Source organism: Columba livia, chromosome 4 (assembly GCF_036013475.1).
Source record: "Columba livia isolate bColLiv1 breed racing homer chromosome 4, bColLiv1.pat.W.v2, whole genome shotgun sequence".
NCBI classification, from domain to species: domain Eukaryota; kingdom Metazoa; phylum Chordata; class Aves; order Columbiformes; family Columbidae; genus Columba; species Columba livia.
In genome coordinates, this window is record NC_088605.1 from 64,658,186 (window position 1) to 64,683,157 (window position 24,972).

The following is a 24,972-nucleotide window of genomic DNA, read 5'->3' on the forward strand; positions in this document are numbered from 1 at the left end:
AGTGTTGGAGAGCATCTACAAATATGCTGAAAATGTGCATCAAAACCACTCAATGTGTTTCTACAGATTCTTGTTTTGTGATGCTAGTTGGTCCTCACTTAGCTTTTAAAATACTGCTCTTGAGCATTTCCATCTGGTTAGGAGTTTTCAACACTTATTTTCATAATGCAGATTTAATCACTATAATTCATTTCCTTGTCACCTTGAAACTAAATTAATGCAATGCACTCTGCTCAGTATATGAAGCACTGTTTGATTCATATTCGTCATCAAAGTGTACTGAGCTGCAACTGAAAAGTTCAGACATTACACTCCTGTATGAATAAGCAAAAGGGTTAGTGTATTTTCAAACAGTATATTTTTGATGACAAAATATCTGTGCTTCGTTTTATTGAAAGGAATTAGTGCAGTTTTGAAAGGGCCATGTGATGTAATGACTGGCATTATGAGGAACTGGATTTAAACCATGAGATAATTTCCTGTGCTAGATTTCTCTCCCAAGGGTTGGGCACCACACAGATAAAACCCCCATTTATTTGGATTTAAATATTCAGAGGTGTTCTCTTTACCTTCTTGCTGAAAGCAATACAAATGTCTTCAGTGGTATCAAAAAGTTTGTAACCTTTCATGACCACCTTCCTGTCTACAGAATGTGTTAGAATTGCAGATTTTATGAAACATTTCTGATTTTTTTCCTACTAGTGACAGAGAAATGTAACCATGAATCTGTGGTCTTCATGCAGGGATTTGGGATGTGGAATTAGCAAAGCTACAAAGCCAGATGATGAGTTGCTGACTTTTTTTCTGAACATTTTCCCCTTGAAGGGCCAATTTTCAATAATTACTTTATGCTACTGAAACTCAGAAGATGATAGGAGAAATACAATAACATTTTTCTTGAAAAAAAATATATTTTCAAAGAATACTACTTGAGCATTGTATAAAAAGATAAATGTATGCTCTTATTTCTTTTAGGTCTGATTCTCCTTTGATTGGAAGTCAAAGATGTTGCTTGTAACTCTGAGATGATACATGAAATTTTTATTCAACTTTAAGTATCTTTTCCTTGTAATGTTTCATTATACTTGAGCATGACCTTTAGGAAGGGCTTCTTGCCCTTACTCCTATGATTGTCTAATCAAACACTTAACTTTTCAAAGTGTCTTGAAAAGATAATGAGAGATTGTTCTTTTGTTACCAATATTTTACTGACCATCAGCTAATACCCTTTAAGGACATATTTTGACTGCATTTTCTATTCTAGTGGCTTACAGAACTATATTTAATAGGCAACTGAATCTTCCTCTCCCTTTCTCTTATTTTCTTTTTCCTTTTCTCTCAGTTAAAGACAGTTTTACCTTAGCCCTCAGGAATGTTCAGTTTGAAGCAGCCTCAGTTAGTCCATGAGTCACTGTGCAACAATTTACAGTATGTGCCGATCCATGCTACACTCATTTTGTACCATGATATGGGGCAGATGTGTGCAGATATTTGTTTCTTTCAAATGACACTTAAACAGTCCTAATGACACAGATACAAATTAAGTCTTCAGCTAAATCACTCATAAAGCGAATAATCTCTGTAGGCTCTCCTGGTGTTGGGAACTTCTGCAATGAGGACTATAGGCTTCTGATTGCATATTGAGTCTAGCCTGCCCAGGTATTTTCAAAGCTACTATACTTTTTCCAAGATGCAGAGATATACACTACAGTATTTAGTGATGTTTCTGTTGGAATTGAATTTGAAAATCTGTGACTGCCACATATTCATTTTATTTAATTGAAAACAAGTTTATTTTTCCCTGGGATGAGCTGGAACTGATAAGATTTGGCCCTTGGAATTTGCTACCAAAAATCTATTACAGGTAGTTCCATGGCCACGTTGTGATACAACCAGTCTGGTCTTTAATGTGTCTTCCTGCAGTTTCATAAAGTTAGGCCCTGGCACCCAATTGCAGAATTCTACTGAACTGAAGCAATTAGCAGCAGGTGAAGGTCTGATCAGAAGTTAAAAATAAATTCTAGGATTTTTGTTGCAGTTTAGATATGACTGTGTCTAGATTTGAGGATACCCAAGACGTGCATATAAACTACTCAGTGATGTTTGTTTTTGGAACTACCCCTGCACTCAGGACACCTACCAGCAGCTTCAGCTCACGGTGTGCTGGGCTGTGCCTGGTCACTGGCTCAAAACACCATTCCTGCCTGAGGGGACGTATGGCCACAGGCATGGTCCAGTATGTGAAAATAGAGAAGGCAAATATAGGGATGTCAAAAAATATGCCACAGTCCTAGCAATTTTTAGTGGGATAGGGATTCTGGGGTAGGTCAAAAGATGTAAATATGTCTAAGTGAAACCAGACATTCCTGTAAGAGTGAGAAAAGTTGAATACGTGGTTTAGAGGGATAATAGGTAGAAATATTAAGTGCCAAGAAGAAGCATATATTCTTTTGTATGAGGGAATTCTGGCTCCAGTAATCTTTTTACAGAGTTATCAAGTCTACTGTTGGTTCTGGTATTGAACTACTTCAGAGAAATGTTAGTGTACCTCAGGTTTTTCATCTGCAAATGGAGACCAGCATTACTTTTAAATGTCCTGAGATGTCTAGATGGAGACACATATGAAAGTGAGATTAGTGATAAAAATAACAAAGTTGTCATCATTTTGAAAAAAGGAAATTAGTGTAAGTAATTCACTGTGACAAAACTACTTATTCAAATAACCCAGAGCTTGCGTCAGGTAGTCAGCATGGGAATTTTGCAGTTGAGTGCTTGTAGCTTTGCAAGGTTGTAAGTAATTCAAAACAAGGTCTTACAGTGAAGTGTCAAGAAGACATAAATATTAAAAACTATCCTTACCTATAAAATCTTTTTTTTCTATGGTTGTTTTGCTCCTCGGTATCTTTGTTGTGACTTACTGTTGTTATATGAGTTACATACTAAGGGAAAAATATACTTTTGGCCCTAACTTAGATTTTCAGGGCTACCCTTGTGCCTTTACTAGGTTTAAACAGTGTCACTATTTATGAGCATCTGTACTGTTCATCTGTCAGCGTAAAATGTAAGAGCAGATGAAAGGCAAGTAGCCATATACATATACAAAAAGTAGACTGGGCATATGTGTAACTTTCTTGTCATTCGTACTTGAAAACATAAAGAAAGAATGAAGCTGCTGAAGAAGCAGTTGTGCTCAACACACATGGACCATATGCATTGTATACTTACCCTCCCTGGAACAATGTTAGTGCTTCGCATGTGTGAGTGTGTGCAGCAGCGGCTATAAGAAAGAACGCATACAGTTAAAATTAATGTGATATATGAATTGCAGTTTGTGTAGATGTTTTCTGGCTGTTCTCCCAGTTCTGTGATTGAAAGTCCTGGTCCAAGTCCCACTGAAATAATGAAAACTTTTTCATTTGCTTCTTCAGGGTGGGGTCACATCTACCCATTAATTCAGCTGCACTTTCAGTTGGGGCCCAAACTTACTACTGAAGTAAGTGACAAACTCTTCCTAGCAAAATATGCCTTTGGCTTCGTGTATATTATGAGATGTTAAGTGTTTTAACAACTGAAGCATCTGTCTTCTGAGCTCTGAGCTGGCATCCAAAAGGCTAGGAAGATACCATTCTGATTACATTCCTCATGTTGGTATGACAGTGGTCTCTCCACATATTGTTTTCATCATTACTGCAGTCATATCACCGGAGTGTCTTAACACTCCGCAAATTTATTTTCTTGAGCAAATTTTGTCGCAATAATAGATTTTTTTTTTTTCTCCACACTCTTCATTATTTTTCCTGAGATGATAACCCACTTGGGGCCAAATTTGGAAAATTTAGCCCAAGGACTCTGGATTGTTTTGTCATTTACCTTTATTTATTTTCTGATTTGTACAAGTGAAAGATGCCAGTCATCTGAGATAACAGTCTAAAACTGTTAACATACAATAGCACTTTGGCTTTGTGTTCCTTTTTGTTTTGGGAAAAGTCATCATCATTTCTGTTTCAGTCTTCTCTTTCACTGTAAAATGAGAACAGAAATGCTTTTGCATTTCCCTAACCAAGGTTTTTTCAGGATCACATTGAACCAGACATTCTCATTGATGAGCACTTTTGTGCATGAATGTGTTTATTGTGATCAGTGAAATTGTTGGTTTGATTTGGGGTTCAAAATCTCTCCTTGAGTCATCTCTAGTTTCTGATGTGCAGTGAGGTGAACACTTCAGAGAGAAAACAAGAGAATTTAGGCTGTGTAACTCTTCCTAATATCCATGGAAACAAATACCTAAACACTCACATTTCCTTGTTTGGAGTACTTTACATTTTGACAGCCTGACAACTTTCTAACATTATCATGTTACAGCTATTAGTCCAAATCTGCCAGACCCCTACTCAGTCTTTATGCAGGCAAATCTATTTAGAGCTTTAATAGTGGAATGTACTTCAGTAAGGTCTGGATCATCACCGAAAAAAAAAGGAAAGCAAAGGGCTAATTGGCACTTTACTTAATGAAAAGCAAAGGCAAGTGTGGCACAGTTCACAGTTCAATTTTACCAGAGGCAAAACAGTGCTTGCTTTTAAAATTAGTATTTTACCATAAACAGTAAACTTTTGATCCCTTAGTGTGAAAGTTGACTGCCAGATGAAAGACAGTCATACAGGCATATCATCTGTTATTTGTTCATAGGTGGACTGTTTACTATGAAATTCACTCATGAGACTAATTTGAGCATAAATTTACATTCTACAGTTCAGTGATTTGGTGTTGCAAGTATCTGAAGAACTTTCAAAGTAATGCTATCTGAATGTGTAATTTTGCTATTTTTTTTTTTATTTTTTTTCGCCCCTCTACACCCTCTGTCACTGTCTCTGCTGTTTGTGATAATTCTGGAGATAGCCTCTGATGTAGTTTGCCGAAGCTCTGCATGCATGATGCAGCTGAAAATTATGGTAAGTGACAAACTGCTCTGTGCTCCTCCTCTTGCTGAAGCATGGGAAATATCACGTCAACAGTCCGGAGTACTGTGCATGTAAGACATGGAAGGATGCCTTGAAGGCTGTTTATTGCCTGTCCTGAAATACTTAAATACTTGCAGACTGTAACCATCGCTCTGGCACGGCAGCATTGGCATCTTTCCCTGAAAATTCCTGTTTCTGCAGCATAATCCTAACTGTGGTGCAAGGTGTTCTGAAAGGATGTGGTCACACAAGCAGTGTAGATGAGCAATTGCACAGGAAGCCTTTGTTTCTGTATGTTTAAGTTATTGCTTAGTTTTTGTGACTAATTTTATATGCAGCAAACACCATCAAATCAGTTCTATTGATTTTATGTAGATGATATTTGGTTGCTGTAATAGTACTACCTCATAGCTTCCAAAAGTTGTACTTCATTTGGTGCTATTCATTCTTTGTATGTATTTGGTTTATTTAGTAAGTGCTGGCAGTGTACTCAACATGAGCAGATTTTCAGTTTTACCTTCTAATATCTACCTGTTGTCTTTCTGAAAATTATGAATGTTTTTGTAGATGTATTGCTGTAGATAGAGGATGATTGAGAAGTTTTTTGAGTTATATCTTCTAACTGTGACATTGCATAATTAACAATACGTAAGTTAACAAGCACTAGCTGTAAGGAGTTGGGAGAGGAATCAGAAGGCTAAAGAAATTGTTATATCTGCATACAGCTTAGTTCTTATGGTGTCACTGAGTTTTGTCTGTGTCTAAACGTGAGCGTGCCTGTGTTATGTATCTGAAAGTAACCACACAGCAAGGGACATGTTCAGTTGTTTTTTTGGTGTAAGTTACTTTAACTCCTCTTTCAGATGTGTGCTATCTTTGTTAAAACTATAGAAATGGTGACCCTACTGCAGCCTTATAGACATTTATCTGGAAACCAAAACTGCGGGACATCCATTTTTATGTATATTCCATGTTTCTTTGGAGTAAATTGTGCAAGTGAATTCCACCATTAATGGTGTGTAACCTCATTAATGATTTGGGCCAGAAACACCTTGAATTGTGCTTGCATTCTTTAGGATAATTTAAAGCCCTCATAGAAGTTGTTACTCTTTGAATATGTCCCTAAAGTGTATGATAAATGCATTAACAGATTTTGGACCCATAGACTTAAAAGGGGGATGGAGAGAGGTTATAGGTAGAAAACAACGACTCCTAAGCCATGAAGTGATAATGGAAAGTAGACTAGCCAACATATTGATATTTCCTTTAGGCGATACGGGAAACTGTTTTTTGGCTCTTATATTTTTATAAAGCTCTACCTCTAATCTCTTTGTTTTGTCAGTTCGGTTTGTTTTTTTTTACTGCAATGTAATATTGCAGTTTTGTTTCTCACCACTGCTCTGGGTTTGTGTGTTTTTTTTTTTTTTTCCTATTAGTATATGTTGTCTAAAGGAAAGACAACTCTCTTTTTCTATAGATTAATTCTGAACCAGCAGAAGATGTGTGTTAGTTTTCTTCTTCTACAAAAAGAGGACACATCTGGAAGACAAGTTTTAAATAGCATTAATTACATGCTTTAATTTTCCCTTTTATATGAGGAGTGTGAAAGTTATCATAGAATCATAGAATAGTTTGGGTTGGGAGGGATCTTTAAGGGTCATCTAGTCCAATCCCCCTGCCATTAGCAGGGACATCTTCAGCTAGGTCAGGTTTCTCAGAGCCCCGTCCACCCTGGCCTTGAATGTTTCCAGGGATGGGGCATCTACCACTTTTCTGAGCAACCTGTGCCAGTGTTTCACCACTCCTATTGTAATTTTTTTTCCTCATATCTAGCCTGAGTGTACCCTCTTTTAGGTTGAAACTGTTAGATTTATACATTATTCTTCTCAACATTTCACTGTAAGCAAAGCCCGTAAGTAATTTCAAATGAAGGTTAATTGGTTATAGGGAGAAAGAATTACTAGACTACCATTATCCCCTTCATTGCATTTTACTTGCCCTGTCTCGAAGGCCCTACTAAAAAGCCATCTTTTTTTCTAGGCCTACTTTAAGTATCGAAAAGCCACCATAAGGTCTCGCTGGAGCCTTCTCTTCTCCAGACTGAACAACCCCAACTCACTCAGCAGAGCTGTTCCAGTCCTCTGATCTATTCTGTGGCCTCCTCTGGCCCTGCTCCAACAGATCCATGTCTTTCCTGTACTGAGGGCTTCAGAGCTGGACACAGGGTTCCAGGTGGGTCTCACCAAAGTGGAGCAGAGGGGCAGAATCACCTCCCTCAACCTGCTGGCCACACAAGATACCTACCATTGGCTTTTTGGGCTGTAAGTGCACATTGCCAGCTCATGTCCATCCATCAGTATCCCCCAGTCCTTTTCTGCAGGGCTGCTCTCAATCCCTTCATCCCCCAGTCTGTACTGATGCTGGGGGTTGTGCTGACCCAGGTGCAGGACCTTGCACTTGGATTATGTGAAGATATACATACTGTTGCTAGAACTAACAATGATGAGATTAGTTTCTAGTTTTTATCAGTTGCTTTCTAGCATTTATATCCCAAATTGTTGCTCATAATTCCCAAACCATTTCTTTTCCGAAAAAAGGTTACAAGTGTTTTCCTTTGATAATATTTAAACTGTGTGTGTTGAGACAGAATAGGCAGCAGAAGAGCAACAATCATTCATTCACTAGTCGAGAGCCTGATCTCATCTTTGAACTGCATTTATTAGGATAAGTTACGAAATAACTCCCACATTATGGACTAGTAAAAAGTGCAAGTAGATTCTGGATAAATGTAGAGACTTCGTGTCAGTATAACATAGATAAACAACATCTTTAGGAAATGCCCCAAAGTGGTTTGGTTTTGGTCCTTAAAACCAAGCCTAGGAAAAAAAAATCCAATTTGACTCGCATTTTTTACAGTTCTATTTTAAAAAATTTACTAAGCCTTGAAAGACTTCTCAGCCTGACACAGAGCAATGCAAATTCTTTCATTAAAAATACCTTTTTTTTTTTCTTTTTTCTCAAAAAGGGTATGAAAAATATTAAAAAAAAAAAAAAAAACAACATAAAAGCCTTTTTTTTTCTGAACTAAAGCTCCAAGGCTCCAAAACATTTGAGCACTTCCATTTCCATAGGCATAGAGGAATTCTACCCTATATATAAAAATACATAAGCACGCGTTTAACTTTTAGCAGGTATTAAGTCCCATTGATTACATTAGGACTTAAGCACACACTTACATCTTCGAGAAGCAAGGCCTGCTTTGTGTTAACTTTCAATCTGAAAGTTTCATAAGGTGTTGAAGGTGGTCCAGCATTCACTGACCAACAGCACCAAATGCTTCCAATGCAGCGAGCCAGATAAAGACCTGGTTTAATGGGATTCTGAATTACAATAAGTAAATTATAAAAAGCGCTGTTGACAGAAGCCTCTGGGCTGGGTCCAGGCCTGAATCCAGACTGAAATTTCTCATGTAGCAGGTAATCAGTAAGATGAGAAACCGACTGCAAGGGAAAGGCCTCCTGAAACAAGAAGGTACTCTGGGAGCCAAGTCTTATCCTGGTGACCTTTTCAGCAACACAGCGACAACTGGTGCTCTCTTCATTATCTGGACTTCAAAGGAGTTGAATTAATTGGGGAGGAAACTGATTACACTATTGCAGCAGGTCACCCTCTTGGTCATCTGTGTGAAGAATAGGTCATTTACACAGGTAAGTAATTTCAAATGAAGGATAATTGGTTATAGGGGGAAAGGATTAGTAGACTACTATTATCCCCTTAGTTGCATTTTAACTGAGCAAAGTGATGACATTTTAAAACTGTTTGGGACAGTTTTTCATGATAGATTCTAAAATGCCCATTTTACTTAAAAACAATGAGGCTAGTGTTTCCTTCTCCTTTGCGATAATGTTTTGAAAGCAGTTATCTTGGGTTTGTTGCAGATTTTGGCAAAGAGCACAACAGACCCACCCAGTCACCAGACTGATTGGTGCACATAGGTGATCATATCTGTCATTTATCCGTTCCTTTATGGAGTTCTTTCCAAAATCATACTAGAAGTATCTGAATACTGTAAAAGGGTTTAGAACAGCTTGAATGTAACTTGAGCAGATTTTGTAAAATACACAACAAACTGTGGTGTATATCTGAATTGATGTTTCAAACTATTTTTTCTGGTGACGTGTGGTGACCTATTCCTCTGTGAGATCCACAGAGTGGAGCTCATGGTGTCTCTCTTTAGAAGGTGACATTCCTGAGTTCTTGTTCCTCACCTGACATCTGTAACATCCAATTGAGATGGTGGTAGTGAGTTCTGTTATCATCTTCATGAAAGGCAACAGCTTTCTTAGTAGGAGCTTGTTCATGTGCAAAAGCAAGGGTAACCATAACAAATCAGGGAAACAGCTAATTCAGGGCATCACAGAATGCTTAGGGTTGGAAGGGACGTCTGGAGATCATCTAGTCCAACACAGCTGTTAAAGCAGGTACACCTGGAATAGATGGCACAGGGATGCGTCCAGGTGGATCTTGAATGTCTCCAGAGAAGGAGATTCCACAACCTCTCTGGGCAGCCTGTTCCAGGGCTCTGGAACCCTCAAAGTAAAGAAGATTCTCCTCATATTCAGATGGAAGCTCTTGTGCTTCAGTCTGTGCCCATTGCCCCTCATCCTATCATTGGGCATCACTGAAATGAGTCTGGTCCCACCCTCTTGACCCCCACCCGTGAGATATTTATAAACGCTGATAAGGTTCCCTCTTAGCCTTCTCTTCTCCAGGCTGAACAGACCCAGCTCTCTCAGTCTCTCCTCATAAGAAAGGTGCTCTAGAGCCCTAATTATCTTTGTAGCCCACCACTGGACTCCCTCCAGTAATTCCCTGTCCTTCTTAAACTGGGGAGCCCAGAACTGGACACAGAACTCCAGATACAGCCTCACCAGGGCAGAATAGAGGGGGAGGAGAACCTCCCTCCACCTGCTGGTCACGCTCTTCCTAATGCACCCCAGGTTCCATTTGCCTTCTCAGCCACAAGGACACATTGTTGACTCATGGTCGACCTGTTGTCAACCAGAACTCCCAAGCCCTTCTCTGCAGTGCTGCTTTCCAGCAGGTCCGCCCATAACCTGTACTGGCACCTGGGGTTATTCCTCCCCAGGTGCAGGACCCTACACCTGCCCTTGTTGAACTTCATTAGGTTCTTCCCTGCCCAGTTCTCCAACCTGTCCATGTCTCACTGAATGGCAGCACAGCCTTCTCATGTGTCAGCCCTTCCTCCCACTTTGGTATGATCAGCAAACTTGCTGAGGGTGAACTCAATCTCTTCACCCAGGCCATTGATTAACAGGTTGAACAGGTCTGCACCTAATACTGACCCCTGGGGAACCGCGGTAACTACAGGCCTCCAACCAGACTTTGCATTGTTGATCACAACACTCTGAGCTCTACCATCCTGCCAGTTCATGATCCATCTCACTGTGCATTCATCCAGTCCACACTTCTTGAGCTTGCCTATGAGGAGGTTATGAGAGATGGTGTCAAAAGCCTACTGAAGTCAAGGTAGACAATGTTCACTGCTCTTCCCTCATCTACCCAGCTAGTCATGCCATCACAGAAGGCTATCAGTTTGGTCAAACGATTTCCCTTTGGTGAGCCTATTCTGACTACTCCTGATAACCTTCCTTTCCTCCATATGCTTGGAGATGATGTTCAGAATGAGCTGTTCATCACCTTTCCAGGGGTGGAGGTGAGGCTGACTAGCCTGTAGTTAGCTGGATCATCCTTCTTGTCCTTTTTGAAGACTGGAGTGACATTGGCTTTTCTCCAGTCCTCAGGCACCTCTCTCCAAGACCTTTCAAAGACGATGGAAAGTGGCTTTGCAATAACATCTGCCAAATCTCTCAGCACTTGTGTGTGCATCCCATTGGTAGCCTGTTGGGCAGGCAACACATGTGCACGTACACAGCTGTAGAGATTGTATGGGGGAGCCAGCAGAGCAGAGCTCCTATGTGGGATGCCTTCCCTGCAGCACTTCAGAGGGGGCAACACAGACATTCGTCAGTGTCCCCAACAGAGCTGCTCTCAGGCACCAAACTCCATCAAAGCAAACCTTACCCAAGAATGAAAAGGATTATGTGGAACAGATAGAATTTCCTCTTATTACACAAAACTCAGCTTTTCCAAAACATTCTGCCATACATGTTTCTCTGTTCCAACTGCCTTTCCTTCCCTTGCCCTCCCTCACAGCTTAATTAGGGATTCCTGCAAAACTGTGGAAGTAGGAATTATTTCATTTACTTTAAGTTTTAGTTTCAAAGTTAGTAATCCAAACTAAATCAGTAAGAGAAAGGTCCTCCACGGGAGAGCAATTCATCTACCCCGCCTTCATCTTTCATGTTCTCTGTCCACTGAATCAAATTATAAGCACAGATGACTTTATGCTTAATTTTTCATCATCTAAAATTTGCTGAGGTGGATTCTAATTTTTCAGACTCTCTACCAGTGGATACAGTGGGCGGTTAATTGTAGCATTTTTAAACTTTGAGGTTTGGATTTTCCAAGTGTAACATTTCTTTTGATGAAAACTTTTAGAGCTGAAGTTCCTAGCTTTTAGGAATAAGCAAACGATAATTAACAATGTTTCCTTAATAAGCAAACAAACAACAACAAAAAATGTGAAAATAAGCCAGATTCCCTTCTGTTTTGTAGATTTTTTGGTTTTGGTCTCCACAGTAAATATGATGATTTTGTTACAAACCAGTGTGGAGGAGAGGTTGTGGTCCAAAAATGCGGACGCTTTTGTGCAGCAAGTAACTGTTGGGAACTGGAAATTGAGGTTTCCATTCCAGTACTGGAGAGGCATAATGATCTATATAGATGGTACATCAAACTCATCAGAACACATACTGAAAAAAAGCATAGCAGTCACTGGCTATCTTAGAAACATAGATTCAGCTTACAGACCTGTTCTCCTGTGCAACCTTTTACATGCTTCTTTAATAAAATTGTGTGGCTGCTATTTATCTATTTCTAGCAAAGCTTGGAGTAAGTTGAGTTGATTGAAGTTGCTTCCTTTAAAACTGCTGTGTGAGAGAAAATTGTTTTATTTGACCAAATGAAATTTCCACTTGTAGGCTACCTTTTGTGCAAATGTTTGTTCCTTTTCCTCAAGCTGAGTGCCCTATCCTACACCCTCTCCCCTGTGTTTCTAACTGGAAAGTTAATAATTTTCTGGTCTTGCAGAACTGTAGACAAATAATAATAGCAGTAATAATAAAAATCCTTGCCAGATCTTTTTACGAGAGCTTATTCCATAGTACTGATAGTATAACTAGTAGAAAGGGCTGGATTACAGTTCAAGGTTATCTCCTACTCCCAGTCTGATACACTGTTCTGAGATGAAAGTGGCACCTTTTGCTGTATTTCATAGTAGAAAGTTTTTGCTTGTGCAGGAGCTTAAGAGTCCATTACTCACCTTGGCCTATAAATTAAATATTTCTTTACAGCATAATAGTGCTGCATCTCTTCAAATGTAGTTAGGGCAGAGAGGAAGGACAACTGGACAAGATGTTTCTCAAAAATTTCACTGATCTATGCTGAACATTTGAGTCTAAGTGAAACAACTGGTATGGAACATAGCAGGCTAAAATATCCATTTTGAAAAACTCATGAGCAACTGAAAACAGAACAGCTAAAGAGACTTCTTTGGCAGCCATAGCTGTAGATATAGCTACCACTTGAAACACAAATGTTTCCAAACTCTAAGCACTTATATCACAGAGATTACCGTATTATCACAGGCTGTCATTTGTCCTCTTATCAATGTAATGTGAAATCCCTGTGAATGTAAACACAGATTAATCTTCAAGATATTTGGCATACCAGGTCTGTAGAGTGCTCCTTTAGTACTGTCAGAAAACACGTTCTGCACAGCCACCACATGGCTTCACTGAGGCTTTTAAATGATTGTGGGGTCAGCATCCAACACTTGGCCTTCTCCAGTCACAAACACTTCAGCACTTGATGAGCAATGAATTTGTTTCTATTATGTTTTGAATAACATTCCCTTTTGCACCCGAAGCAATAATCCAAGAGTAATTTTCTGCTGCTATTACTAACCTTCTAATAGGAGCTCATACATGATAATTACACCTGTCAAATATATTTTGGAGAGTGTAATTTTTATAGCCAGTTTTTTGTTTTTTGTTTTTTTTTCAGGTAACTCCTGAAAACATCTTACTGCTTAAAAGAACATTTTTAATAAACAAATCCTTTGTGATTAGTAATATACAACTAAAGACATTTTGAGCATTATTCACCCCTGTATGTGAAATCCCTGGAGTTTTGCCCACAGTATGGCTCCAAATTTACAATGAAATTACAAAGCTGGTAGAAAAATCATAACTGCGTAGAAGAAAGCTAATATAGTTCTTTACATGTCTGTTTAATAAAGAATCCTTCAATTCTCAGTTAAAAAAAAAAAAAAGTAAAGGTTCATTAAACTTGGTACTATAATACATGCTACATTTATTGAAGAAAAACATGAAGTCAATACCCAAGGCCCTTAGCTACAGTGTGTTCAGAAAGCGAAATAATTAAATTGGTATTGTTTCCCTTTTTGACAGTGTGCCCCATGGGAGGGGATATTACTTGGCTGCACCAGTAATGGCTCTCTATCTGTGCAAAGAACTATTATGTTAAATTAAAACCTCTCTCTATTTATCAAACAGCCAAAACTAATAAACAAAACTATGGCATTAAGAGTAAACTACTACTAGACTATTACTTCCTGCATCACAGTAGTATTTAGAATTCAATTTAGACAAAGTGTCTGCTCCTCAGGGAATCCTGAGATGTGGTATTGACACAAGAGCTGTTTAGTATTTGGACACAGGAATCAAATTGTTTTGCAGACACTGTGGTTAGAAACAGTTTCTATTAGAAAAACAACCACACCAAAATCCCTTAAGAAGTTTTTAAGAAATAGATTATTGAAAGGAATGCCTAAAGCATTCTTTAAAATGAGTAATGCTATTTAGAAGGCAGTAATACAGCTAAAAATAAAGGAGTTTTAAAAAGCAAAACAATGTGAACCACTTTTGTTCTCATCAATTTATTTATTTATTTATTTTTGTGACAATCAAAAGACTAGTGTTGGATTTTTGGCAGCTAGGGATTTTAGCACTAGAAACTTGGTATGTCCTTCAGGATAGCTTACTGTGCACCAGACTCTCTAATTTAGAATTTGTAAGGAAATCCCTCACATAGATGTATTCTATGGAGACTGCACAATAGGCAGATAGAAATGTGAGGCACCATTTGAAATTCATGCAACAGGTTGCATGATACAAATACTCTGAAAAGGTAGATCAAAATTTAAATTTGCAGCCATTTTGAAATGTCAGATAGCGTATTTAAAAAGCTCCTGTCATTAAGTTAAGGCAACTCCTCTGGGAAACTACCAGACATCCCAGTAACTCCTATATGTAATACACCCATGCATAACAAAAACAAGGAAAAGAAAATCCAAGATGTCAACCACTGCCAGGCAATAATGACCAGTGGAACTCTGCTAGCATAGACATTTTTAATGCCTAGTGGGGATTTGATTAAAGCAATTAGGGAAAATTTTGAACACAGTCCACATCATGCATCTCTCTGTTTCATTTTATTTTCTTTAAGAGCTGTCAGCATTCTTGGCCTCTGGTAATACATGTGTTAAGTCTCCTGAAAACTTAGGGTTGTAACTTTGTTCTCATAATAGTCACATTGAAGTGAGTGGGGCTACATGCAAAAGGGAAATTATATATGTGTTTAAGCATTTGCAGAATCTCATGCTAAGTACTAGGAACAGAAAGATCTTCCACAGCCTGCCTAAACCCTAACCCTAAATACAGCCTTTATTTTCTGGCAAAGTGGCAAGGCAATTGTGGATGAGTGCCGAGAGACAGGGAAAATCAGGGGGGCAGTTGTAGGCCCCATGGTCAGGGTGAAGTAGATGGGGCTGAGAGATACCAGTCACCAGGGCAGTTCAGCAATTTCTTAAAAACAGGCTGCTTCAGAGCGTCTGATTGTTATTATGGTATAGGTGGAAATTAAGGCAAATAAACCTCTCATAAACACGTATGGAGTTGCAGCCATGGCTATGACATCACTGGCAGCCAATCCGGTAACTAACTCCATTTTGGTCCATCAAATTCTACAGCCATTTAAAAAATTTTATTATTCTACCACATGAATCTGGACTGCAGCCACTCACTATAAGACAGACTGCACTAATAAATCTTTGGCACATGTAACCACCATGTTTAATATAAAACAACCCATACGCTTTTTTTAATATGATTTATAAAACAGAACATGAAGCTACCTACATGATCTTTTCTTGCTACAGCAGATACTGTTATTTATCGCACATTTAATTACTAACAGCAATTCAGTCATGTTACCTGACCTTATGGCCTTATGATTGCCTGATCCAACATATTTCACATGATAAAAATGTCAGGCTCAGAGAAACCCAACAGTCTGGTTTTCTGTGAAATCTAATTATAAACAGCAATGTTAAAAAAAGGTTAATGGTTTAAATAGTCAAGGCAGTTACTCATTTTGTGTTTGTTTTGATTGAAATGATAGCTGCAAGGGCACTGTGCAGCCTGGTACACAGCTTCATCTCACCTACCTTTGTTTTGTCTGCTTGGTTTGAAGTTGGGGAGCTCAGCTGAGCCTCCTTGACCAACTCTTAAAATGCCCTGGGGTATGTATGTCCCTTTCCACATACAACCTCAATCTCCAGCCTGCACTGGTGCATAGTGGGGAAGAGAAGTCAGGGAATTGTGGGAGTGGGCTCAACCCTGCCCTTAACTCTGAATACTTGGCTCGGCAGATGATGGTGCTTTGAAATGCACTGTTGAATTATAGAGGTTGAGTTTGAAGTTGGCATGAGCTGTGTTGCAGCAGGACTTGTAGATGGCTAGGTAAATTGGTGAGGTGAAATCCTAGCCAGCTGCAGGTAAAATTCTCAGTAATATATCCTGGGTTTAAGAATTTGTCCCAGACTAACCAGTTCTGAATGTTTTCCTGTGCCTTCTATCTTTGTCTTGCTTCATATGTATATTTCAGTCAAGTTAGAAAGGCTCATGAGCAAGGGGAATGAACAGAAGGAACATCAGCTTGTGGGAAACTCTCCTTCCCTGTTAGTAACGATAATAACAACAGTGGCAACAATAATTTTTATTTCTGCAGTCACAGTGGTGGCTAAGAGACTTAGCTGGAAACTTGGATGAATTCACCCTGATATATTAATCACATAATTTGATGTGTATTCATTTCATAGCTATAAGTCAATGCATGATAATTTTTCTCCTTGGAAATGGGTAGATATGTTTTTACATATATTATGTCACGTATTATGTCTCTAAGTATGTTCTAACATACAGCAGTACTTTCTGTAGCACACTAGATCTTCCCATTCCTCCTTTCTTGTGAAATAGCAGATGAACCAAGGTGACCTCAAGCTACAGCTTTGCTTCTTTGGAAAAATGAAGCTGTCAACAACATAGGAAAAGTCTCGTAACCACAGGAAACAAAATGTTCACAGGAGCTGGACTAAGACTATGGAACTTGTTGCCAGACAAAATAAGAATGACCGGTACGTGTGCCACACTAAGCACTCAGTGCAAGAACCCGATTATTCACCCTAGCTTTCCCATGATAGTCCTTTCAAGCTTCCTTAGACTAAATGCTCTTCTGCTTGTAAGACTATGAAAAACTAAAAAATGTTCGGGGGTTGGAAAAAAATGCAGGTCACACATAATTTTGCTAGAAAATGGCTAGACATTACAGCAACAGTCTGATAAAGTCATGGATGAATAGACAGTTACTAAAAAAATAAACAAAGCAAATAATCTCTCCCTGTCTCTAGGAGTAGCAGCATTTTGAAACATTTTTAAAGGCGTGTAAGATCTCACAAGCCCAGTACAATCCATTTCTTATTAACTCTCCAGAAATTACCAATCAAATTATTGTGCAGTAAACAGTAAGTATGCACTGTCTGTAAAAAGTATGTGTGTACTAATCTGTAGTGATTTCTAGTGTCGCATGGTTCTCCTAAAAAAAAGCTATATAATGGACTGCACAAATATAGAATAAGCACATACAGTTGGTGCTCTCCTATACCTATATTTTTTCCGCCTCTTTTATATTTGTTTTGAAAAACCCCATGGTACCTGATAATGAATTTTACACTATAATAACTTAATTGATCATTCTATAAACTTTAGTGACCAATAACAATATTTCCACGTCTTTGCAGTTTGTGCCTCATGCCAGTACTCAGCAAAGTTCACTGAAGCACTGACTTATGATGGTGGTCCCTCAAAAGAGTTTCTGAAGTAAACTATGAATTTAAAAGATGCTTTTTTGTTACCCGAACTGTCTTGCAGATATGGTTACTTATGGTATTCAGAAAAAGAGTGCTGTCACAATCACTTTGTGCTGGCTATTTGAAAGTGGAATAGGCCTTAATCTTCCCAAGAGAATACCAATGCTTTTGCTTGAAATAATGTAAACGCAGTCATTTTTTTCTAGCATGAAGCACAGATACGTATTTTGCAAGGCGTGCACGGTATTTGGACATCAGTGTGGTGTTGGCCTAACTCTCCTTTTTTTCTGAATCACATACCAAAACCTTCATGTGATCAAAAACCACAGAAGATGCATACTGTCTGCAGAGGGAAACGGAAGGTCCTGGAGTGATTCACAGACAGTAGCTGACAACCGCTCCCAGAGGACCCATTAATTTATGGTGGAGCAGGTCTGGCTCATGCCAGCCGTGTTGCTGGATCCCCAGGCAGCCCATTGATTTTGGCTTTCGCAGCTGCTGCTGGCTCATTTCTTTCCACAGCCAGACATTTGAATTCCTCATCCTTTTTTGCCAGCACAGTCTTCTGACTTGCTGTGTGATTCAGCTGTCAACTTGAGCCAGTGCTTAACCACTTGTGCAGGGCCATTCTTCAGTGTGTAAGAAGTTCAAGAAAGGCGTGGGCTGCAGCTATGCAGCTGATGAACCCGTTAGGTTTCCATATCTATCTGCAGCAGACAGAATGGTAAGGTACTCCAGCCTGTGAGGAAAAACTAAGAAGAAAGTATTCCTTTCCTATAAATGAACAAATTGGGCTTTTTGTTGTGACCTTGCAAGAATATAACTAGACTTGCACAGAACAGTTTTCTTAAGATCTCAAGAAGCTGTCAGGAAAGCCATCTCTGATGTGTGCAGAGCTGAACAAACCCCAGTGACTGGCAGTACATGAAGGCGAATGGTACATAAATCTACAGTAGTGTAAACCGAGGGAGGAATAAGTAACATTGAAGTAGAAAAAAATTGACTCTGACAGAAAACAGTGTGAAGGCATAACTTTAAAATAACTAATGATAACAATGGCTCAGTTGTTTGCTTATATCTATTTTCATGCAACAATATTTTTATCTTTCTCTCCGTATATATACACACACCCATATTTATATATATAGACAGTAATCTTAAGTACCTTTGAGGACTGAAAAATTGCTCAGTGGTGGTAGAACCAGACAAGCAGTCTCCAACTGTTGGCTGTACTTGAAATAAGAAATCTTCAAAAGCAATAGGGATTTGAGGCACTACAAAATATCAACAGAAAAACAAGTGTGGGTGAGTAGACATGATGCATTTTCCAATTGTTTTGCCAACAGCACACCTGGAGACATATCCCTTGTGAAAGGGTCCTTTAAATGTTTTGCCTGCCTACTTCTTTCAGAAGAAGTGGCACAGGGAACCATGCTTTCTTCACATAAATAAGACCAAGTGGAGCTTTAAACACTTAATCTCATCTGCATCCTGACCTGCCTTCTTTCTGCCTTCAGGCAGGAAAACAGAAGAGTACAAATGAACTGGAGCTTGAAGTTTGGAGACCTTTAGGCACTGGATAAGCATAGGAAAAACGACTGTTAATGGCACAATTATCACTCCCAGTCACAGGAGGTAATCCCTTGCTTAGCTTTTAAAAGCCAATATTGTGTATTGCTCACAAAAAAAACAAACCAAAACGAACCAAACCAAAAAAAAAAAAGAACCTTCCTTTCAGACTTGTGTTATAAATAGTCCAGTGTGTTTCAGCAATGCTTACAGAATAACGATGATGAACTACAGAAAGAAGACTTATATAATAGCTGGGGACAAGGTTTCAGCTTATAAGTCTCCCTGTGGTAATAGCAAGCCCAGAGGAGAGGAAGTGGTTTTTGACAACAGCAATTTCTGATGTATCTTACACAAACACGATGTGCATAAAGAGACCTTAAGATAAGGTGAATAAAGATGTCACATAGCTGCACACCAGAAAACAAAACAAAAAACAAACAAACAAACAAAAACAAAACCCCAAAACTTCTCTAGGTAATTTAGACCTTGAAATTAAATACTCTATCTCAAAGAGTATTAAAGTGCGCAGCAAAGCAAAAGGGAAATGAGGGGCAAAATGAAATGAAAGGGAGGAGCTTCCCTGACCATTAGCTATATAATCCAAGCATCTCTTCAAAATTTTTCACGATTACCAGAATGTGAGCCGCTACTTTTAAGGAACAGAGTTGATTCAAAGCACTAATAATAATAATAATAATAATAATAATAATAATAATAATAATGAACATACTTAAATCACCAAATCTCAGTATTAGCTATTAATATTTTTTATTTTATTAGCATCATAGGTTAATATGCCTGCAATAAGTTGAAGGGATAGCAATGGCAGAGATCTGTACAACTGTGATAGTGATAACAGTTTTTCTGTAAGAACAGGGTGATAAAGGTTTTGAATGACATTCACCTGAACAAAATTGATGTGACAATTTAACACTCAAAGCTTTTCACGTTGGATGTTCTAGTACATGTCTACCCTACCTTGAAAGGTTTATCTGCAGAAAATGGAAATGTAAAAAACTAGTTTTGCTATGGACACTGTGGCAATAGGGGAGAAACTGGTGTCTTTAGTCACGCTTTACCACCTAATGGCTTTCAAATGGGCAAATTTGTTCTGGCTTTACTGTTACTGGCACCTATGCAAATTTGGTTAAAACTCAGTTATATCAGTTCTGTCCACAGGTGCTAGAATGATGCCTTTGCTTGCAGTATAGTAATATATTTGAGATGAGGACAAGACATTTCTCTCTGCTACACATAAGCATGAAGGCAGGAATTAACATCTGTTTCTGCAGTGCACAGCATGTATAATGTACATGGTGCTATTTCTTCATTAGAAAAAAGTTTGTAAATAGGTTTATTTTCATTATACACTTTAAAAATGGATTTAAAACCAAACAAACAAAGAAAAAAAGCCCCAAACCAACAGGGTAGTTGAAGCTGATAGAAGTGATGATTTGGCTACTCTGTGTTTATGTACTTAATATTTAGCCATTGGTTTTTGGGAAGGACAACCATGATCAGCTATAGTGGAGCTTTATTCAAAGAATTTTATCTCAGATTTCTGGAAGCTGAGTGATATATAAAGCTAATGGTTGGAATCCTTCTCAATGATTTATTGTAATGTAACATTTGCTGCAATAAACTATGCCCTCAATTAGACCTGAGCAACTCCATTAACTGTAATTATGTCATGGTTGTAACTGAGAGTATAATTTGGCCCTCTGAGTATAAAATATACAATTAAAGCTCCATGGGGTAGAAGCAGCAGAAGAAATTTACCCTTCAGTTGGAGCTGTCAGAGAAATTATAGGTTGTTTTAGTTATTCTCTCCAATCTTAACAAATCCTATGAATGATGTGGTTGCAATATGTAGTTTCCAGTATATGGTGGTGGGTAGAACAAATACAGTTTGTGCTTTTTCTCTTGCTGTCTAGCAGGTGAACAGAGACCAGCAACTTAAGCTCTTGGACACTGACTTTTTGCTCAGGAAACAGGAGAGCAGAAGCTGAGTAAACAAGATGAGTGCATTTGCAGCGGCTGCCTGTGTGCTCTACAGAAACTGGCAATTGCAGTGCGGGACCAAGCCCAGGCAGAGGATGCAGAGGGCTTGAAATTGAGGGAGTAATGAGTGTTATTTGCTTATTTGACATAATACCGTAGCAACAAGCTGTTATGTTGCAGAAGGTAAAGCAAACAAAGAGCTGTAGACAGATCCCTGATATAAGAATGAACTATTTTTTCATCCAACTATTGTAATAGAAAGCAAAGAGCTGACAACATTATTAAGTACTATTGATAGCCCATTTAACTCCTTTAAAAATGTGACTGAGAAAAATTATACTTAGATCATAAGAATAAGAAAGAAGAATTCCTGTCTTGCATTTTTTATTTCCAGAGAGAGATGTCAGAGAGAACTTTCACCAAGTATGCAGGGTTATTTTTGTACTTGCTTTTGGTTTGTCTTCCTAAGATAAATAGCTTTGTTTGTCAGTATTCACATCTGGTGGATTTCAAGGGCCTGAAATCAGTGAAAGATAAACTGTGAGGGCATTGGAAGTTGAAGTTCTTATGGAAAGGCAGCAAGACAGTCAGAGTGCATCAGCCACTAAGTGCCAAATGGCTATGCCCAGGAGACATCAGAGCCCGCGGTGTTCCTACAGGTTTGGCACTTGAGTTTTCATAATGCCTTCCCTGGAAACCTGAGCTCAGTCTCAGCCCAAGTTGGCCTTGGGCTCCAGCACTTTTCACATCAGAAAATTCCTCAAGGAATGATCTTTGCGCTAGGTCTGATATTTGATACCTGTCGCTGCCAGCAGGGGCGGGTCCATGGAATCGCCCTCATTGCTTAATCTGCACAATTTGCATCCAGAGCCCACATTTACAACTAAGGGCAACAAGTAATTCCATTTTGTACCCCAAACCAGCAGTCTAGGTATTTTAGGAGCCAAAGGTTTTCTGTGTTGGTAATTCACTCTTGTAGAAAGCTATTAGGTTAAGCTTCCATACCTATGCAGTTTGTGTGTACCTGTTACCCCTGAATTTTAGGCTCTCCTCAAAACAGTTCCAAGTTTAGCTGAAGCCTGCCTAAAATGAGTAGCAAAGTTCAACTCCCTGTGCCTTCCAGTTTTCAGTCTTTTCTGACTCAGGGAAATATTCTACACCACTTGTAATTAAGTCATAGACTCAGGGATATCTGAAGAGTCAGACTGATTTATAAACACATTTAGATCTGAGATTAAGGCATGAGAGGAAGCCTAAAATGATGAGAAGGCTGAAGAAAGTAATACCAAGCTAAAGAAAAATCTCACAAAACCACCTGAAACATGACCAGCTTGACTATATGGAAAATGTGATATTGGAAGAAATAGGAAAAAAGATTTATTTAGGAGTTGAACTTCCACTTTTTGGTTTAAATTATTGGGATGGAAAGGAAACAAAGGGAAAAGAGAAAAAAGTGATGAGAAAAAGAAAAACTTTTTCAAATCAGTGAGTATATGGAAAAGTTTCAGTTATTAGGTTTAACAGAATTGGCTTGAAAAGGAAGACCATTTGTAAAATTTGAAATGACCTGTGAAAATAGCCCTATGTTAAATAAACACCTGGGAAATCCAGTCTGGCATTTGCCAGAATAGGACCCAATTTCTTTTTATTTTCCTTTCATTCTTCTTCCTATTTTCTCTCCTCCTCATGCATTAAGAAGAGGTACAAAAGGTATATTCAGTATCTTTGCCTATTTAGTAGAGTCAATTATTCCCTGCAACTCAGGTGCTTTTTTTACATTCTTGCTAGAATATCTGAAGAAGTAACTTGTCGTTACCAACTTCCTCTATTTTCTTAGAGTTTATCTGCTACTAACTATTTCACTGGAATATGAAATACACTTTTACTTCTCATAATTTTTTATTGAAAGTCCCAACTGCTTCTTTAGTCAATTTTTCTTGTATTTTTATAAGCAACTTTTGCTTCTGAATTTTGTAGGACTCTCATTCCTATACTCTGTTGAGACAATGGCCAATACCCACTCATTTCAAAAGATCTATTATATAAACACATAGCTTTCTTACATTTTTGCTACTTGGTATCATATTTTAAAATTGTCCTTCCCAATTCTGCAGCTGGTTTCATTAGAACTGTTTTCTGTCCCCTTTCCTTAGAGAGTTGATACTCTCTAGTTCATGTGTTGAAAACGGCAGGGGCTTCTTTATGCTACTTGTAGTTTTGTGAGATGACTGACTACTACAAACTGAAGTGGAAAACTGAAAAAAATCACAAACCTTGTAATTAAGATTAACCATACATTTTGTGGATGAGGTTCACCATCTTGCATTTGCTGACTGTATAAAATGCTTTGAAAATGGAAGGGGTTGTATTACCTCTGTGTAAATGACTGTCTAAGCCGAAAACGCGGGCTATTTGTATCCTGTAACATCACTTGCATCATAAGGTAACCTGTAGCTGGGAACATTTGCAGGAGACAGGCACACCATGGCTAAAAATAGCAAATGCTGAATGCTGCATACACGGCATTGCTTATGAAAGAGTAAGTTTACTGGACATAGCCTTACAGAGCCAGGTCATGGAATATTTGACAGTAGAAATGTCCTGAGTAGCATCATGTGGCCTTATGTTTCTTGCTGTCTTTATTGTGACCTCTGTTGTTCTTAAAGTCTCTTGTTAGCTTTTTGTTAGCCTGCTTCGCTGTAAGACTTTTGAGAAAGTAAATCATAACTGTATATGTAAAAAAATGAACAAACCAAAATCTAGAAAACCAAACCAAACCGTTTGCTTCCTAAAAAAATCCCCATTGAATGTGATCCTTTCAAACAGTGTTAGAAACAATTTCTTCATCTATATCTTCAAAAATTTGACTAATTTAAAATATATATTGGAGGTAAGGTCCCATGAAAGTGAATACCATTTCTTTTTCATGGAAAATTCTCCTTTTTTTCATGACATTTTGTCTAGGTTAATGGTATCTTTCCAATAGAGTGGTGAGCATATTTCTCAACATGGAGTCAGATAACCAATTATTTAATTGAAATAAAGGTTGAATTAGTAGGTTAGATGGAAACCAGATTATCATAATATATAAATTACAGGACCACATCTGACTGCATGATGCTGAATAGCTGTTTGGATTTGCTACCAGGTTCTGAGACATTTTGTGTAAAACGCTGATTTCTGCTTGGCTGCTTACTGCAAAGCTTGCATGAAGGGCAAGCAGAAGAACACTGAGTACTCCCCTGTTCAGAGCACTAAGTTTCTAATTTTGTGGTCTTGTCTTGGATGTGACACCTAGAGCAGGGCAGATTACATTACCAGTTAATGATCTGCAGAATGATACGCAGTGCTCTTTTAGCCACTCTCCTTTCTGATGCTTAACAACTCTATGTACAAACTGGAACAAGAATTTAACTTACTCTTTGCCATCCATCAAATGCCATCAAGTGTATTCATTGAGGGGAGGAAGATTTGACAGGGGGAAAAAGGAAGTGGTAGTAGCTGTAGACAAGCCAAGTGCGAGCTGGCTGGCTGAATGCACACAACTCGTGCCTAAGTGGGCATAAAAGCTTCTCTACCGGCATATTGGGTGGTCAGATCCTTGGCCCAGTTACATGGCTTGGAATCAGAAATGCCTCCACTTTCTTTCCTGAATTTACTCTAGATTCATGCAAGTGTAACTGAGATAAAATAATTAATGATATACTGTCAGGATCTTTTTCTCATTGCAGCCAGGAGCCAAGACACAGATTGGCTCATGTTGGATAAATGAGACTATAGTAGTAGTTTGTGCTGCTTAATAGCAATGAAAGCACTCTGTGTTTATTTAATTAACTGACTCTTTGCTAAGAGAGCTATTTCAATGGTGTGGCCGTACCTAGCAATATAGTTTGATTTCTCATTGCCTCCTTCAAACTGTAACTTGTAGCAATTGTTTTCCTTCTAACAAAAACTTTATTATTGTGTGGCTGTTTGCTGCCTTGCTGCTCACTGGTATTTAGCCTGTCATGTGAGGATGGTATTTACCTAACTGTTACAGCTCAAAGGCTCTAGATGGAAGGGCAAATG

At 38.5% G+C, this 24,972-nt stretch overlaps 1 long non-coding RNA gene across 2 annotated transcripts in view; it reads left to right on the forward strand.

Annotated features, from left to right (window-relative positions):
* LOC110361277 (uncharacterized) overlaps window positions 1-24,972 on the forward strand; it is a 144,484-nt gene that overhangs the window by 83,174 nt on the left and 36,338 nt on the right. Inside the window, exons 7-10 of one of the 2 annotated variants that reach the window (XR_010472417.1) lie at window positions 3,429-3,493; window positions 4,897-4,949; window positions 6,999-7,190; window positions 8,432-8,665. This is a non-coding gene — a long non-coding RNA (uncharacterized LOC110361277). Of the gene's footprint in view, window positions 1-3,428; window positions 3,494-4,892; window positions 4,950-6,998; window positions 7,191-8,431; window positions 8,666-24,972 lie in introns of both variants that reach the window. The other variant, XR_002417764.2, reaches the window with a different exon arrangement.